This window comes from Triticum dicoccoides, chromosome 6B (genome assembly GCF_002162155.2).
Source record: "Triticum dicoccoides isolate Atlit2015 ecotype Zavitan chromosome 6B, WEW_v2.0, whole genome shotgun sequence".
NCBI classification, from domain to species: domain Eukaryota; kingdom Viridiplantae; phylum Streptophyta; class Magnoliopsida; order Poales; family Poaceae; genus Triticum; species Triticum dicoccoides.
Genome location: NC_041391.1, coordinates 270228328 through 270245173, shown reverse-complemented (window position 1 = coordinate 270245173; position 16846 = coordinate 270228328).

The following is a 16846-nucleotide window of genomic DNA, read 5'->3' as shown; positions in this document are numbered from 1 at the left end:
GATAGAACGAAGCAACTAGCATAGCAATGATAGTAGTGAGATCCAGGGTAGCGTTCATCTTGCCTGAAATCCCGCAAGGAAGAAGAACGAGTCCATGAAGAAGATGAAGCCACGAAGACGAACCACACGTAGACGAACGCATCCTCACGATCGCAACGAAACGGGAACTATCGAGAAGAAGCACACAACATGGTAAACACACCACACATAGGCAAGACATGATGCACAACAAGCATGATGCATGACAAGGCTACATGAAGCTACTCATGGCAAGAGATGATGCAAACAAGAACAACACATCAAGGCAAGGTTAAATGAGGCCGGGAACAACATATAACAATTCTGGTAAGTCCTCATATGCATATTTCGAAATTGTTCCAGATCTGAATAAACCTTATGTTCAAGTTGTTAAAAAGCAAGTTAAGATGCACCACGAAGATCTACACGAAAATCTAGTCAAGTTACATATAAAGTTCATTAGATTCGGAGCTACGGTTTAGAAGATATGAGCAAAACAAGTTAAGCATGGCATTGATGCAAAACGCATACAAACATCAAGATAACACCTCAAAACAAGTATGCAACATGATAATATGAGTCTACATGCAAAATCAAGCAAGTTTCATATAGAGCACACTCAAAATGGAGCAACGGTTCAACACATACACTCTATACAAGTCATAACAACAATCTGTCCAAAACAGCAACTAGGCATATTGCAAGCATCAAAACAATATGCTACAGCACCCCAACATCATAACAAAAGGCATGGGCATGAAGTAAAGGTAAAGCATGACAAAACATGAACACTGAGATATCTCCAGAAATCACTAGAACATGCTCTAAAACACATGGTAAGATGGCAAATAATAACAGTTCCAGACTTTGCAGGAATAACATCAGGTTGCAATGTTTAGAGCTATCAAACAACATGTTACAGAAACTTATCATGGCAAACAAAGGCATGGCATGAATCTACTAATTGCATAGAACAAAAGACCCTTACTGACCATGAGCCAAAAGGGCACAGAAAATATGTTGGCACCCATGTAAACATGGCAAGTTATATGACAGATTCATACATGGCAGGAACAACAATAAGTAGGCATGTTGGTGAGCTTGAACCACTCACCACAGAGCAATACATGGCATGGCAAGGCAACAAATAGTAAGAAGACATGTTTATGAAGCTAAGCATGGCAAGAACAAGTTCATAGGGTGCATGGATCACTAGCAAAACACATGGCCAAAACTGAACTTAATGTTAATAGGCTGACAGCAACAGTATTTAGCAAGTTTGGAGCAAGATTACAACAAGCTAAAGCAGGCTATAAATGCAACCAGGGGCATGAATGGATGGATCAAGACATGTATAACAAAACACCTTTAATGAACATCTCCAGATTATGCATAGAATGACTTGTAGCAGCAGGTTAACATAGCATCACGAAATAACAGAATCAGCCAGCAAAACAGCAACAGCAAGTACCATACTTAACAAGCTCGATGCACTCAGCACACAAGTCACAAAAATACATGGATGGCACCCCTGGAAAGATGGCATGACATAGGTCAAAACACATGAAGACATCAACCTCATAGGATGCACACATCAAACATGGCAAAAATGACAAATGAGCATGTTATAACAGTTCCAGCAGATTAACATCAACATGCACTCTTACAACAGCATTTCGGGCATCAAGATGAGCTCAAATGAAAATGATTCAATGGAATGAAATGAAGTACATGTCGAGGCAAACAATTTGACATATTACATGCACGAAACGGAGCAGTATGCAGCAAGTTATGATGCGATGAACATGGCATGATAATACGCAGATCTGGGGACTTGGCAGTTTTTCAGCGAGCGTCAAATAGTAAAACGACGCACAGGCGGGATATAGCGGGCGCTCACCACTGGGCCAAGCCCATCTGTGGAGGAGGGAGGCCGATCGGGCCGGTTAGGACTGACCTGGCGCGGGGACGGGCCGCGAGGCCCACATGGCCAGCTGCACGTGTGCCCGCACGCACGCAGGGACGAGGGAGGCCGCGCCGACGATGGTCTCCGGCGAGGGGCGGCACGCCGGCGACGGAGAGGGCTAGGAACGAGGTCGCGGGACAGATCCGGCAAGGGCGGGGCCGGCAGAGGCCGGATCTGGCCGGAGGGGCCGGCTCCGGGGTGCGGAGGCGAGATTCCATGGCGGCGGCGGCGGTTTCCTACGGGAAAAGAGGAGAGCAGGGTGAGGGAGAGAGGCAACATGGAGAGGAGAGAGAGGGCGGCGGGGCACTGGCCTGGACGGAGGCGCTCGCCGGCGGCGGGGCTCCGGTGGCCGGCGGGTGGAGTGCGCTCGGGCGGCTCGAGGAGCTCGGGATCGGGCTCCTCCCGATCCGGATCGAGCGGGGCACCGGGGAGCGGGGAGAGCCAGGCGGCGGCGGGGTTCGGGCCCGGCGAGGCCCGGTTCGGCCCCGGGGCGGGCCGGATCTAGGCCCCGGGCGGCGGCGGCGATGTGGGCGCGGGCGGTGGTGACATGGCGGCTTCCTATTGGACAGGGGCGACGGGCAGACATGTCCGGCGGCGGGGAAGATGTGTCCGGCGCGGAGAGAGGAGCGGGGCTAGGGTTTGGACTGCGGGATTTCGGGGAAGAGGGCATATTTATAGATAGAGGGAGCTAGGAGAGTCCAAATGGGGTGCGGTTTTCGCCCACACGATCGTGATCGAACGACCGAGAGCATGGAGGGGGTTAGGATGGGTTTTGGGACACTTTGGAAGGGGTGTTGGGCTGCACACAAAAGAGGCTTTTGCGGCTACCCGATTAACCATTGGAGTATCAAACGACCTCCAAATGGCACGAAACTTGACAGGCGGTCTACCGGTGCTAAACCAAGGCCGCTTGGCAAACCTTGGGCCATTCTGAGAAAGTTTAACACCCGCTCACAACGAGAGCCAAAAAGGGGGACGCCGGAGGACATAGGAGTGTCGGATTGCAAAACGGACAACGGGGAAAATACTCGGATGCAAGAGACGAACACGTATGCAAAATGAGATGCACATGATGACATGATAAAACGCAACACGCAAGCAAATGACACGGCAACGACGGGGAATAACTGACAGACATCTGGCGCCTCGAATCCGGGGCGTTACATTGACCCGGCGCACCCAATGGGTCGTGGATTCACCCTCTTCTTGCTTGCAATTACTCAAGCCCACAATCGACATGGGCTGCTTGCATGTATCCTTAAAGTTCTGAATCAACCAGGCCTTCAATTCTGCCCATCAACCGATGGAGTTAGGTGGGAGCCCCTTCAACCAAGTACGGGCCGTCCCGTCCAGCATCATGGTGAAGTACTTGGCCATTGCAGCGTCGCTGACTTCCAGAAGTTCCATGGTCATCTCGTAGCTTTCGATCCATGCCCCAGGTTGTAAGTCGGCCGTGTAATTAGGCACCTTTTGAGGTCCTTTGAAATCTTTGGGCAAACGCTCATTACGTAGAGCTGGCACCAAACAGGGCACACCTCCAGTCCTAGTGGTCATGCCTGCCTCAATTGAAATCGTCGGATAAACCGGAAAAGACTGGTAAGCCGCCCGCTGAGCCACCTGCTGAACCGCCCGCTCGGCCTCTTAACGTATCCTGTCCTGATCAACCAAGTTAGGAACTCCATCACACGCCGGGTCATGCCCATGCAGCTGGTCACGGCGCTGGGCGTTGCTTGAAACGGCTGCTGAATCCATGTGTCTGCTATAGCTCGGGCTCCGGCTTGGGCGAGGGGTCGAATGAATCTTGTCTCGACTATAAGAGTATGCCTCCTGCTGTCCCAAAGCCGTCTGGAGAAGTTCACTGACCCTTCGTGTTTCAACCGCCATAGGAGAGTCGTCATCCACCGGGAGAGCCGCCAATCATGCCGTCATAGCGATCATGTTCTCCCGAGGGTTAGAGTAATGACCCGGTGGTGTTGGTATATAGTGAGGTGGAGTAGCATTCTGACGAGGGGGGTCACATGTGGCTGAACTGGCATCCCAGCCCCGGTCGTTGCAACCCGGTTTACCTCTGGAGGGTTACTGGGCCCTGCGCCGGGTGTGCAGAAGAGGTTTCTAGGAGCATAAACCGGAGGCGGATGGGATTGAGCCTTCTGGTGCCTTCTCCTCATGACCTCATTTGACGCGTTCAGATCCATCGTAAGTTGAAGAGCCTCTGATTGAATCTTCTGGGCCCGAGCATCCAAAGCCGCCCACTCTGCGGCCATCCTGGCGTCCTCTGCTACTAAGTTTCCCTTGGCTTGTGCTACCTCCTCATGTAGCTATGCCACTTCTGCATCATGTTGAGCTTGATCCGCCGGATTGTCCATGGTGGTTAACAGAGCTGTCATCTTAGCCATCAAAGCCATTAGAACCTGAGCTGGTGGGCACGCAGGGCCTCCTGCCCCGGCTGCTGCCACCGCTGCTGACCCGGAGGTCATCGCCACCGTAGCCGTAGAGTTTTGCCCGGGTTGCGTGCCAGACATGAACATCCGAACACTGCTCGGCGGCTCAAAGGGGTCTGGAATACTGCTGCCATCGGAACAGCACCCAAGCCCGCCGTCTTGCAATTGATACAACGAATCCGACTCACCCGTGGACGACTCACCATCAGAGTAGATGGCCGTCTCACCACCGGACACAGATCCTTCAGAAAATTCCCCTCCATGGATGCATCCCACGAAGGCACGCTTCACGGCGGGCTGAGCTCGGGCGGGTCTCGCACGCTAAGCCGTCTCGATGATGTCGGTGCAGATGTCTGGCTCAGGGCCAGGCTCGCCGATCTTGCCGATGAAGACGTGGATTCCGCCGAAGGGGACCCGGTACCTGTACTCAATTGAGCCGGCGTCGGGGCCCCAGCCTACATCGTCGATGTGGAGCTTGCCGCGACGACTCTTGGTCATCCGGCCCACAGCGTATCCCTTGAGCCCTTTGAAGCTGCCCTTCAAGAACTCAAATCCACCGTGCGCTGGCCCCACGGTGGGCGCCAACTGTCGTGGAATTGTCACGGCAGATGTCCTAGTGAAAGGACTTAGTCGTGGAGCCATCGCAACTAGGAAGCTTAAAGGGGTTAAAACGGGACAAAGGACACGGGAGTTTATACTGGTTTGGCCCCTTGCGGTGAAGGTAATGGCTTAATCCAGTTTGAGGTGGGATTACTTATGTCTTGATTACCAGGGAGTGAATCCGCTTGACCTAGTTCTCAAACTGATGTTACTTGTCCTGAACAGCCGCCGGGTCGTCCCTTTATATACAGAGGTCGACGCCCAGCGGCTCTCAGAGTCCCGGCCGGCTCATAAATAGTGTCCGCCTTGGTCTCTGTCTATTCCTGGGCCGGTCATACCTAATAGTTATATCCCCAACATACATCGAGGTATCTCTCTTTGCAGCCTTCGAGTTTGACTCCTGCTTAGAAATGTCCTAGGGGTCTGCGGCCAGGAAGACAATGACGATGCATCATGTCCTTCATCAACAAAACTTAGCGGTAAAACTCATAGCTCACATAACCATCCTAAGATGAAAAGCAGATGAGTATGAAAATTTAGGAAAAGGAAAAAGATGTTGTTCTTGCAATGAAAAATGCAAAGAAAGAAATTTACATAAATGAAATTTTCACTTACAATTGCCGCATATTTCATGTGGTCAAAGGAAAGCACCTTCCAATCCCAATAGTCAGGCTGACCTTGCGGAAAAGATGACTTCATACGCGAGTAAGATTTGTCTATGACGGCTCCTGCCAGGTCTGCCATGGAGTCCCTTGAATCACCGCCTTAGATCATGAGCTCCTCTTGAAGGTCGATGTGATACTTGTCGGCGTTCTGGGAACGGGGGTCCCCAGACTTGCCTGCCTGCGGCCTACGGCGTGGCTCAAGGGGCGGCCCAGCACGGCCCATCTTCATCAGCACGAGCTCAAGACGCTCGCGAGGGGCCAAGCCTCGCGGGGTGGACGACGGGAAGCTTCCTCAGGCACGGCCTCATCAGGCTGGCTCACGAGGAGGCGGAGAGATCAAGGCGGGGTACCTCACGAGGTGCCCATGACGCAAGCCATGACGACCAAGGGCGCCAGGCGGGCGCCGGCCCGCGCAGTGTCCTCCTTTCATCTTTGGTGCAAAGGGAGCAAGCGCAGGCGAGAGCATCAAGCAAAGGCACCCGTTTTGGTGCAACAAGACCAAGACCGTCGCAACGGCAGGAAGGAAGTCATTGTGGAGCCCAAGCCGACGTCACCACCAGAGCCTTTGACAGGCGAGGACCAACTTTAGTCAGGAAAAGTGTACTAGATGTTCCCCTTCAAAATGGCCAATTGTTGGCGCCCTTCCTGCTCAATATTTGGGAAGAGGCCCAGGGACTTTGCCTATAAATAGGACTAGCCACCCACAGGATCGGGGGATGGGATCTGGAGATCAACCAGAGAGAGAGGAGTGACTGAACTCACCCAAGCAGTTCATCACACTAGCTCAAGAGCAGACCCTCGCGAGGCTGTTCTTCCTTGTATTGTTCATCATCAGCCCAAGAGGCAATCCACCACACCACAAACTAGAGTAGGGTATTACACCACAATGGTGGCCCGAACTAGTATAAACCCTGTGTCTCTTGTGTTGTTCCTTTCATAGCTTAGATCCTAGCAAGGCGGCGAGGTGCAGGTAGGTAGAGGGCGAGATCTCCGTGCGCACCCCAGTGTTCGAACCTAGAGGGTCTGCCGGAACCCGAAATCCGACATTTGGCGCGCCAGGTAGGGGTACGCCGGAATCCACCTTCTGTCGCTTCACGTCCCGTCGCATCGTCATCATCATGTCCGGCGACCAGGCAGGCAACCCTGATCCCTGGGCGGCCTGGCCCGCCCATGCAGAGCCGCTCGCCCCGGGCAACCCCATGCCCCAGGAAACTCGCGGTCCGCAGGGTGCTGCGGGCCGCGGGCGGCGCGGACAGGCAACGACAGCTCTCACGACGTGGCAGGCGCGGTCGGCGGTTAGGGCCTCCCACCATGCTGCGGCCACGGCGTCGTACACCCGACGGGAGCAGGCGAACTCGAGGGCCGCGCTCACGGTGGCCCGAGAGCTACTGCAATGCAGGCTGCTGGAAGGCGGTCGCGACATACTGCTAGAGCGGGTGGCAGAGCTCCTGGGCTTCACCACCTCGGGGGCTCACCCCTTCTGCACCCAACTCCCACGTCAGGTCCAGGGTGACCCGCACAGAGGCTCCATGTACACCCGTGCAGCCCCAAGCGGACTCCAAGGCCACCCCAACACCGGCCAGGCCGTCAGCACCGGACCAGCCGCGGTGCTGCCTCCGCCCTGGACAGCGAAGAAGGACTCGTCACAACCCACGGCCCCGGTGGGCGCCGTGCTACCACCCCCAGGTGGGCGCCTCAAGCAGAACTGCGTGGCACGCGGAGCGCTACGGCGCGGCCTTCGGGATGGCGGCCCCAGAAGAGTACGTGCCCCACATGATGGACCAAGGGCGCGCGCATGAGGACGAACAAGGCTCGCTCCTCGGCCCAAGCTGGGGGGACGAGGCACCAGAAGCTGAGCTCTTCAGGGAGCCCCGGGAAGGCCCCGTCGGCTACGCTAGAAGCAACGATTATCAGGTACCACTAATTCCTCAGGAGCAGGCATACGCCAACCATGGATCGCAGCAGGTACAGGTCACCATAACAGGAGGTTGCCCCACTCCCGTAGCTTCCTACCCCTCAGGAGGATGGCGTCGGGGGCTGCAGGAGAGGGGCCAAGATCCGGCATCACCACCACGACGTTCGGAACAAGGCATTCTCAGGAGGTAGGCCCTCTGCTGGGGAGGTGCCTCAGGTCCTGCCCCTGGCAGAGGACTCGTGGTCGTCGGGGGAACCGCTGGCGACCTCTCTACCCCATCGGCGGCGTCCTGGTTTCCGGTCGTCGTCGGTGGCACTAGAGTGTGGTGCAAGGTGGGGCCCTCGTCTGGCGATATGAAGCAAGGCCGGTACCTGTGAAGAAGGCCCAGTGCCTGTGAAGCTCGCCGCCCCGTGACACTCTCACGTAATAATGAGTGGGGCTGTACACGCCCCAGAGTCTCAGGGGTGCCGACCTCAGGCCGTGGGGCTCCCTCCTATGCCTAGTAGCAGCACTTAGCTCCGCGCTGGTGAGAAGACGTCCAAGACTAGACTGGGTGTCGGACGCGGCCTTTTTCTGCTTTCATTGCTTTTCCCCTTGGCTGTCGTTTTCCCCTGTTGGATTTAAGATTGGATTTGAGCTCGAAGATTTGCGTGTGTTCGGGGAAGGGGTGTTTAGTCTCGTTCGAGCAATCTCTCGCGTTCTAGTTACCACTTTGCCTTAGCTGCCTCCCCTCGTGAGCCCCTCGCGAGCCGGGCCAGGCCTAGCTTGCGTGCAGCCCAGACTACCGTCGCCACTCCCTCTCAGGAGGTTTTCATTACAGGTTCGATGGGCTCAGCCCTCCGCAGGCTGACTCGAGGCCCACGCGGGTCGAAGGTAAACAAGCCAGCCAGCTGTCGCGTTTTGGAAAAGGCCCAGAGCCTGTGAAGAAGGCGAACGCCTGTGAAGCTGTCGCGTTTTGGAAAAGGCCCAGAGCCTGTGAAGAAGGTGAACGCCTGTGAAGCTGTCGCATTTTGGAAAAGGCCCAGAGCCTGTGAAGAAGGCGAACGCCTGTGAAGCTGTCGCGTTTTGGAAAAGGCCCAGAGCCTGTGAAGAAGGCGAACGCCTATGAAGTTTATCCTTCCGAGAAGCCTGTGAAGAAGGCCAATGCCTGTGAAGCTTGCCGCCCGTGACACTCTCACGTAATAATGAGTTGGGGCTGTACATGCCCCAAAGTCAGCCGCTTGGCGCAGGCGTACGGGTGATGTTGCATCTACTAATACGCTAAATGCGAGTTTTACACAAGGGGCTCCCCCTCCCAAAATGCTCTTACAACCTTCGGGGCAAGGCCCAAACTCTATCTGCGCAGGGTAAGGAAGCAGGGACAACACGCGGTTAGTCAGATAAATCCCCCAATGCATCCTCAGGGGCGCCTCCTGGATCGTCGCTGGCCACCGCATCGTCATCAGCGGTGTCAGGGCCGTTCACCACGTCGCCTTCGTCAGCAGCCACGACCACGCCGTCGTTATCAGAAGCGAAGGCCCTGACAAGGGCATCCATGTTGTCCTCCACCCAGCGCGCCAGGTCGCCCCGGACGGCCTGGGGTACTGGGGCGATGGCGGCGTCAAAGTCGAAATTGGGGTCCATGTTGGCTGAAGACACGAGAAAAGGCGCGCCCGAGCAGGGCGCGGCTCCTCTCCTCCACCAGCCTATTGGCTCCACCCGACCGCGCCTCCAGCTGCGTCACCGCGTCGGTGAAGAACTGAAGATTGCTAGCATAGTTGACTGTGTGGGGCTCGTCAACAGCCGCCTCGCAGATGTTACCCAAGGCTGTGTTGGCTCTCTCCCCGAGCGTGGTGAGCATGGGGCCGTGCTCGTGCTCCAGAATCCGCCGCTGGTGTATCTCGTCCCCGTTCTGCCATGCAACGGCCTCAGCCTCGTCCACCCGCTGGTGGAGAAGAAGCGCCTCGGCGCGGGAGGTAGTCAGCTCCTCCTACGCCACGCCGAGGGCGGCTCGGGAAGCGTCGGCCCGCCGCGTCACTTCCTCCAGCTTGGCCCTCAAGGCGGCGGTCCTGCCTTCAGCCTCGACCCGGATCAACCCCAGCCTCTCCTCGAACTCGCGCTCCAGGTTCAAGCGGGCCGTCGCCACCCCGCGTTCAACCTCTTCCAGGACTCAAGCCTCGCGCGCAGCGACGTTATCCTCCGCCTGTGTCACCAAGCACTCTCTCGTCTCCAGACGTTCAAGATCGCATGCGCGCTCAGCAGCTTCCAGCGTCAGTGCCTCCTCACGCCTCAGGAGCTCTGCCTGGTCGACTGAAGCCACCTTCATCGATGCAAGGGCCGTCTCATGCAGCTCCACCTACTGCTCCAGGGAATGGCACCGGGCCTGGAGTTCCCGCGCCCGCTCATCCGCCACCTCGCGCCGCCGGTCAGCCTCTCAGGCCTCCTCGACGGCCCGGGAACGGGCCTCCCGAGAGGCCGCCAGCGATGCCTCGGCCTCCTCATTGTCGAGGTCACACTGGTGGCACGCAAGGGCAACAGCCACCTTCAGCTTGCGTCTCTCTTCAGCTAGGCGCAAGCCCTCAGCCTCGAGGTGCGCATCTTCATCAGCAAGCTCTTCACCAAGCCAGCTCACCGCGTCAGCCGCCCTCCGGAGAAACCCTTGGCGAAGAACGCGATGCCTCCAAGCGTGCTCGAGCACGTCTTCTGTGTCGTCATCCGCCCCAAGTAAGCGCGAGGGGCCACGAATCAGCACTCCCCCTCTGGGCAGGGGGCTGGGGGCTGGCGCCCTTGCGATGGTCGGGCGCGCCTCGCCAGAAGCCCGGCCAGGAGCCAGCCCATCCCCAAATGAAGAGCGCAGGGCCGACCTCAGCCAATCGCCATCCACGACCAGACGCGAAGCCCAAGGTGGGCTGGCTACGCCCCGAGAAGGCTCGCGAAGGAGGGTCACGAGGCGCGCAGAGCCGCGATGCACCAAAGGATGGCTCACCTCCCCGACCGGCCTCACCACAAGGGCTCTGCTTGAGCTCGGAGCGCTCGAAGACGGTGGAGAGGGCAGAGCCTGGGGGGATGGCTCCTTAGCCATCTCTGTGAGCTCGGTAGGAAGGGCCCTGAAGAGCAAGGATCAGCCAAAGCAACGGGAGGATCAGGAGCTAGGAAAGGAGAAAGCTTACTCATCAATGGCGAAATACTTCCTACGCTTCAGCAGGCGGCAAGGGTAATCGTCACCCAAGGCCTCCCTTCTCTTCCGGAGAGCCTTGAAGTCCAGGCGGAAGCGACCCAGGAGTTGAGCGCAGGGGTCAGCCTGCGACGAGGAAGAAGCGTCAAGGTGCCCAGCGTCGGGGGCGTCGTCCTGATGTACGCCACCGGTCGCCTCACCAAGAGGGGTAGCTGGGGGCCCCGGAGCCTCAACCACAGGCGCCGCGAGCAGCGGCTCAACACCTTCAGCCGCAGCAGTCCGGGCCTCAGGAGCTGCCCCCTCAGGAGTGCCACCTGGCGTCGTCACCCCGGCAGGGGCCCCTCAGCTTCCAGCGGCCCATCCCTCCCTGCTCCGCCACTGGAGGAAGGACCGCCGTGGGCGACTGGGAGGGTAGTCACAACCACTGGGTTCTCGCGAAGCCCCGTGAGGCCAGCGGGGCGCAGCCCCCATTCGTCGAAGCCGGGCATCTGATTCACATAGTCGCCCCTGTTCGAGCAAAGGTACAGCAAAGCCCCCTCTCGCCGGACACTGCCAGGGGAAGGGTCCCAGTCAAGACCAAGAGCACCTTCCTCAGTGCTTCGGGCGTCAAGTCCTCCTCCTGGAGCCTCATGCGATCTTCACGCCCGCTGAAGGCCCACATCCGGCGAGAGTGGCGCTGGAGAGGAGCAATGCGGCGTAGCAGGAACTCCTTCACCACCTTGGGCGCCGTCACGCCGAGCGCCCTCAAGAGCGCGAAGCGACGCCAGACAAAGATGAGCCGGGGGCTCGTGAGCGTCTCCTGGCCCCAGCCTGAATTGGGGACAGCGGGCGACATTGGCTCTAAAAGCAGGGGGCTAGGCACCCCTACATCCACGTACAGCCACCGCTCGCGGAACCCAGGCGCGGACGAAGGAAGGCTGAAATCAATCCCTGAGGCCGCTGTTTCTGGCGCGGCAATGAAGCTCACGCACCCCGAGCATTGGGTGGGATCGACGAGGCGCAGAGATAAGAAGTGACGCAGCAAGGCAACTGAAGGAGGGATGCCCATCATTGCCTCATAGACAAAGGCGAAGATGGCAAGAAGAGTAATGGATTCATGACCCAAATGCATCATGTGGATCTAGTAATGGGAAAGCACAGCATTGAAGAAATCGGAATAGGGGGGAACCAATCCCGCCCACAGGGCGTCGGCGAAGTACCGGACCTTGGTGACTACTCTGTCGATGGAGAAGTGGGATGCGGGCCAGGCCGTCGTCCTCCCGCACTCGTTGAAGATGGTGGCCAGAGCAGAGCTGACCTTGCCCAAGCCTTCTCGGTTGAGTATAATCGACCGATCGATGGCAGGAGCCACCGACAACGGCGAGCGAGGCGGAGGCGCCGGTTTCTTCCCTTTTCCCTTCTTCGTCGGAGCCATGGCAATGGGGAGAGGGAGGATTCGAGATTGGATTGGAAGCAGAAACTGGAGCTCGAGAGGAGGAAGAGCAGGGGACGGTCGAGCAGCGAAAAGAGGAACGACTGTGTGCAACCACGGGTCCGCCTAGCTGGACGCAAAATAAGGAGGCGTGGGGGAACAGGGCCGCCCACGTCCAATCGACCGCCACACGGAGCCCGAGGCCGCAGGCTGTTAGGGCCCGCGATGCTTCGCACTTACCCCTTCGCTTCTCTGCTCACCCAAGTCCGGGCGCGCCTTGGGCCCGGGGGCTACCGTCGGCGTTCTGGGAACGGGGGTCCCCAGACTTGCCTGCCTGCGGCCTGCGGCGTGGCTCAAGGGGCGGCCCAGCACGGCCCATCTTCATCAGCACGAGCTCAAGACCCTCGCGAGGGGCCAAGCCTCGCGGGGTGGACGATGGGAAGCTTCCTAGGGCACGGCCTCGTCAGGCTGGCTCGCGAGGAGGCGGAGAGATCAAGGCGGGGTACCTCACGAGGTGCCCATGACGCAAGCCATGACGACCAAGGGCGCCAGGCGGGCGCCAGCCCGCGCAATGTCCTCCTTTCCTCTTTGGTGCAAAGGGAGCAAGCGCAGGCGAGAGCATCAAGCAAAGGCACCAGTTTCGGTGCAACAAGACCAAGACCGTCGCAACGGCAGGAAGGAAGTCATTGTGGAGCCCAAGCCGGCGTCACCACCAGAGCCTTTGACAGGCGAGGACCAACTTTAGTCAGGATAAGTGTACTAGATGTTCCCCTTCAAAATGGCCAATTGTTGGCGCCCTTCCCGCTCAATATTTGGGAAGAGGCCCAGGGCCTTTGCCTATAAACAGGACTAGCCACCCACGGGATCGGGGGATGGGATCTGGAGATCAACCAGAGAGAGAGAGGAGTGACTGAACTCACCCAAGCAGTTCATCGCACCAGCTCAAGAGCAGACCCTCGCGAGGATGTTCTTCCTTGTATTGTTCATCATCAGCCCAAGAGGCAATCCACCACACCACAAACTAGAGTAGGGTATTACACCACAATGGTGGCCCAAACTAGTATAAACCCTGTGTCTCTTGTGTTGTTCCTTTCATAGCTTAGATCCTAGCAAGGCGGCGAGGTGCAGGTAGGTAGAGGGCGAGATCTCCACGCGCACCCCAGTGTTCGAACCTAGAGGGTCTGCCAGAACCCGAAATCCGACAATACTCTCTTGGAATGTTTATGGAACTATTTGAAAGAACTTCTCTATCATTCCTGACATTGACACTAGCCAAAGCTATACCTCTGTTCTCAAGAAAATCCTTCAGAGCAGGGCATGCCGTCCTCGCCTTGCACAAGTGACAGACAAGAGCATGCTTGTGCGTCACCAGTTGCATGATGACAACTTTTCTGTACCCATAAAAATAATATTGTCGTGTGTACTCCGGATCAATACCAACAAACTTGTACATGTCCTTCTGCAGCAATTTGAAGGTGTACAAAAGTAGGGGCTCTCGTTTGTACCCCTAAACGTGTGCATGGGTAGTTAGAGCCGTGCTCGCGGCCACACTTAGCAGGGTAGAGGATGGAAGCCAAAGGCGCAAGACAATCAAAGCAACACCAATACCAGAGACACAAGAATCAAGATGGCGAGGTAGGCTCCCCCGGCAAGACCCTTGCCGGGGCAGCCTCCACAGCCCCGGCAAGAGCCTTGCCGGGGCAACTTGCCCAGCGCTAGCAGAGCGCGCCACCCTTGAGCCCAAGGGTTGCAACGCCATCGACCACATTGGAACCAAGGCTCGGGAGGCACCTCCATGGTGGCATGCAGATCTTCGTGAAGATCATAAAGACACAAGATCAGATGAGGACGAGAAGACGACAATCCTCGGCAAGATCCTTGTCGAGGAAATCCACGAGACATCCGGCAAGATCCTTGCCAAGGATGACCATGATGTCACGGCAAGACCCTTGCAGGGGCCCCGGGAAGACCCTTGCCGAGGACGTCAGCGGGGCCGCGGCCAGGCCCACATCTGCCAAGACACCACCATCGTTCCCATGCAGCTGTCAGCTCAGCCAGCTAGGTGAGTACCTACGTGGCGACGTGCGGCCTCTAGACCAACTCAGCAAGCACCTGCGTGGTGGCATGCAGATCTTCGTGAAGACACTGCCACCGCACCAGCTCAGCAGCCTTCCAGCCTACATGGCACTACACGCCTCGTTGGCCTGGACGCGTGTCGAATCAAGGCGAGGCGGCCATGGACGAGACGGGCTTTGTTGTCGTCCCTGATAACGCAAGAGGACACCTAAGTAGCGCATTAAATGCGTTTTGTCCTGTGATGTCAGGCGATAAGCTTGTACACTGTATACACTTTCCACCTCCTATGTGCCACTGTGGCGTCCCCTTTGAACTATAAAAGGAGGCCTAAGGCATACTGAGGAAGGATTCAGATCTTTGGACTACGCACATGTCGTAGCTAGTTCAAGAACTCAAGAACACTCAAATATACACCAAAGTAGGACTAGGGTATTACGCATCCCCGCGGCCCGAACCTGGGTAAACGATCTTTGTGATGGCTCCTAGACCCACTCTTTCCACAACCTCGCGCCCGCTGACCATAGTAGGGATTCCAGTGATCCCATAGGTGTTGTTTTCCACCGACGTCTCTGGCGCGCCAGGTCGGGGGAGCAGTTGTGAAAATCCGGTCTAGCAGCTAGTTTAGCAGTTCTTTATCGTCATGGCTCCCAAGAAGAAGACAACGATGGTGATCGGTTCATCCGGAGCCGGACGACCCGTACCAGTGCGGGCAAGTGGCGGGGCGGTCGCGGACGGAAGCCGAGGCGCGGCCCGCGAACACCCACGTTGCTCGGGCAGTCAAAGCATGGCGAGTAGCGTTGTTCGTGCACAAGACAACGGGTCGCACGCCGCAAAATCCAAGGTTGGAGCTGCCCCCCACCCCACCCCGCAGGCGGTGCCGTGCCACCTACCGGTGGCGCGGCGACCTCCAAGACACCCACGCCGGCGCCCACAATGCACTCTTCCCAAGTTGTGTGCGATGAGCAGCGTCACCACGCTAGTGACCCCCGGGTGCCGCCATGGGAAGAGTCATGCGCATCCTTCGCGGGATGAAGGAGGCCAGCATGCATGCCGAAGTGCTGGCGAAAATGGCGTACAGCCGCAAGGCCGTGATAGAGCTCCTTCTAATGTGGTTAGAAGTCAGAGCGCGTCACGGTCCATGCAGCTTTCGCCGCCACCCACGCCAGCAGAAGCTTTGGCACGCACGTAGCTGCTCCTCAACTTTCCTCTTGCTGCGGAGAAGCTCGACAAGTGGAGAGCCACCATCCGGAGCCTCGTCCAGCAAGCGCACCTCTTCGGAGTGTGTGCTCCTGTCGAGGACGTGCCAGAGAGCTCTTCGGAGTGTTGTGCTCCTGTCGAGGACGTGCCAGAGAGCTCCATTGGCAAGAGCAAGAAATCCAGAGCGGCACCACCAGAGACCAAGAAGGTGTCCGTTAAAGAGGATGGCATGGGGGGGGGGGGATTTCACCATAAGCTCCACCCTCGATAGCAAATAGGAAGGCGCGCTCGTCACTTTCCTGCGGGCGAATGTCAATGTGTTTGCATGGCAAGCATCCGACATCCCCGGCGTTCCAAGGGAGGTGATTGAGCACTCTTGCTGTCTGTCCTCATGCGTGACCCGTCAAGCAGAAGGTCAGGAAGCAAGCTTTGGAAAGGCATGAGTTCATCACAGAAGAGATCAGGAAGCTGGAAGCGGCGGGGTTGGTGAGAGGGGTACTCCATACGACGTGGTTGGCCAATCTGGTGGTGGTGCACAAGCCAAATGGGAAGTGGAGGCTGTGTATTGATTACACAGATATCAATAAGGCCTGTCCAAAGGACCCTTTCCCGTTGCCACGCATGACCAAATTGTTGACTCCACAGCCGGGTGTGACTTGTTGTCGTTCCTTGACGCCTACTTTGGATACCACCAGATTTTCATGACGAGAGAAGATGAAGAGAAGACGGCATTCATCACCCCGTGTGCTACGTAATGCTTTTTACGGATGCCTTTCGGGTTAAAGAGTGATGGCTCAACGTTTGCAAGAGCAGTCCAAATTGGTTTTGAGCCCCAACTACATAGAAATACGGAAGCTTATATGGATGACATAGAGGTCAAAACCAAGGACAAGGCAAAACTTGTACAAGATTTGGAAGAGACGTTTGCAAATTTGCGCAAGATCAACCTCAAGCTGAACCCTGAGAAGTGTGTCTTCGGCGTTCCGTCCGGCAAACTTCTCGGGTTCTTTGTCTCACAGCGTGGGATCGAGGCGAATCCAAACAAGATCAAGGCCATTGAGCAAATTGAGGCACCTAGGCGGATCAAGGACGTGCGTCGGCTCACTGGCTGCGTTGCCGCCATGAGCAGATTCATCTCCAAGTCTGCTGAGCGCGCACTTCCCTTTTTCAAAATCTTGTAAAAGGAGGGCCCAATGGAATGGACCCCAGAGGCCGAAGTAGCACTACATGATTTGAAGAAATACCTCTCCTCCATGCCAATACTGGTTGCGCCTAAACCATAAGAGCCGTTGATGCTGTATCTAGCGGCAACGAATCAAGTGGTCAGCGCCATGCTAGTGGCAAAGAGGGAGGTCAATGAAGGGGCAGTGGCAATGGCAGGACTGGCTGATGGCGAGCCAGAG